Raw genomic sequence first — 2,687 nt, forward strand, 5'->3', positions numbered from 1 at the left:
TTGTTGCTTCTTTCCCATTTTGATTTATTAATTTGCATTTTGTCTAAGTAGTTCTGACCTGTTTTGAGATCATTGATCCTGCATGAACTTATTACCTTCCGAGTTCTACTTTTCCTGGTCTTGTTACAGCCTTTTTTCTGAAGTAATGGGGAGTGGAGTACTGCAACTGGATATTAAGCAGAATTAAGAGTAGTTATATGGTAGTTTAGTATGAGGAGGAGACTTGAAAAGTGTGTACAGAATCCTCTCCTTCCCATTAGTGTGAGAATGGAGACATGGAAAGGCAGGAAATGAGTCTCACTCTTTTAATTCTTTCCTGCTCAGGTAAATTTGACTATGACTTTGTGTAGAATTGTCTTAGACAAGAAAGACAGTTGCAAGGGGTTTATCATCAAACAAAATAAATACAAAAATGGTACACACTACGTAAAACTATCTTCAATTGACACACTCAGGTAAGTTTGACTCAGAGCTGAAAATACCTGCATGGATGAGACAAGATAAACTCTCTAAAGGTCTTTTTGTTGCTTTGAGCTCCACTGAATTGACAGAAGTGAGGAGGTGGCACAAGAAGACATTTGGTTTGTGACTCCAAAAATGAGTTTCTGTAATAGATGCAATATATGTGTAGAAGGTTGTAGTTGACTGTGATAGCTATGAGCTGATCTCAGACACTTCCAGAGTTTGCTTAGATGTTCTACTTATTTATTGGCTAATACCAGTTAAGAAGCTGCTTTGTGCAGTACAAACACCATCACCTTGCTCACAGGTACCTTAATTCCAGTGTCCTGGCACATATGGCCTTCCTGGCTCTGGAATGAGAAATCCAGTCTGGAAGAAGAGGCTTATGGGCTTACCACTGGGGTTTTTTGGATATGCTTATTTAGGCATGCTGCTGTTCCATTCCTGCTTTTCCCATATTATAGTTAAAATAGCAATTGCAAAAATTAGTAATGGGTAACAGGAGGAAGGAGCAGTTATTAGCTGGTAAGAAATGCACAGAAGAGGATGGGTGCAAGCCCAGCTTTCAGAGTGACTGAAGACCTGGCTCCTGCCAACCTGCAGTGTTTAACATTTGGGATTAAGTGGGTTTCAGGAGGGATTCCTGCAACATTAATGGCCTGCATTTTGGCAGGTTGCTTTACACATTCTGTGCAAACAGTCTCCTCTGTAACCTCTTAATGATCTGAATAGTCTGGGGTTTTATTTAAAGATGTAAACATGACTGCATTTGGAGACATAAGTTGAAATGTAGTTTTGCATTGTAGCTGCCAGAAGCTCCATTAAGTCATGTTGGACCTGTCAAGTACTAAGGTGATCATAAAAAGAGGTTATTGTTTTCATGATCCAGGCAGTAAACAAAGGTGATCTTGAGGAAGATGTTTGATTTCCATTTATCTCAATATTTAGCTTTTTAGCACTCCTCTGCAGTGATCTGGTATTCTCAATGCTTCTTCCCCAGTGAACTGTGCTGCACGTTTTTAATGGTTCAGAAACCAGTGCCTCTTTCCTTCTCCTTCCAAGAGTTGCATCAGTTAAGTGCTATTCCAGTCTGAGTGGTGCTCTGTCCAGTCTAATCGTGTCCTCTGCTGGGTTTGAGGGCTGGGCTGGTACCTTGCACAGCTGTGTTCTGCTTTTGTTAGAGCCTCCAGCTTCTCCTTGCAGGTAAGTGTTAAGTTGCAGGTAAATGTCAATTATTCTGCTGAGCCTGTTTGGTTCAGTCAAGTGCCTTCACTGTACCTCAGTTAGTGCCACTGCAGTGATGTTCTGGGAGCACAAGCAAAGCATGGGTGGAGGTCTGTTGAAATAAAACACTTTCCTTTGTACTGAAGGCTTCCTCTCTGGACTGCTTTTTTTTTTTTTTTTTTTTTTTAAGGGGCTACTTAACAACTTCTGTTAAAGAACAAAAGGTCGACATCCATGTAATCAAAATCCTGCTTACAGAAAGTGACTGAGAATTCCCAGGGGGCAAAATGAGGAATTGCCATTGCAGAGGAACCTTGGTGCAGGAAGTGTCTGAATTAACCCAGTCACTTCCCAAGAATCAATAAAATGAGCTGACTGGAGTGTCATAGATCTTCAGCACCTCATTTCTGCTGTGGCTGGCTCCTGGCAGCTGCTTCTGGCAGTGAGGAGCTGTGGGTGGAAACAAAGCTGTGTCTCTGCTACCTTTGTCTCTTCCAGTGCTGGGCACCAAGCCCAGTGCACGTGCAGGGGGACAAAAACAGCAGTTCAAGTAGATGAATAATGCTAAAATTTGATCTTTAAATACTGCTTGTTTTCTCAAGTTAAAAAGGGCAGGGAATCTTTGTTTCTGTTGGTTGGTGAGATTTTTTTGTTGGTTTGTTTTTTTTTTTTAACTGAAAGCAGTGCTGAACTCGGCCACTGGCATGAGGATAACACTTGAATATAAGAGCATTAGCTGTAGACATGGCAGAATCGATTTTATCGGTCACAGAAAGCCACTGTGTCCTTTTTTTGCCTGTCATTAGCAATTTGCTGAGCACATGTTCAGGAAAATGTTGGAAAACGGTCACTCTTCAAATTATCTGAAGTGAACCTGTGAGTGTGAGGAATGCTAAGCTGCAGTCTTCTGAGGCAAACTTGTCAGCTGCTTCTGGCTGGAATATCATCAATGCAAATTTATTTGTATTTTGTCCATGTCTGTTTTCTGTGTGCTTTCTCTA

This window comes from Corapipo altera, unplaced genomic scaffold, assembly GCF_003945725.1.
Source record: "Corapipo altera isolate COAL_440 unplaced genomic scaffold, ASM394572v1 65, whole genome shotgun sequence".
NCBI classification, from domain to species: domain Eukaryota; kingdom Metazoa; phylum Chordata; class Aves; order Passeriformes; family Pipridae; genus Corapipo; species Corapipo altera.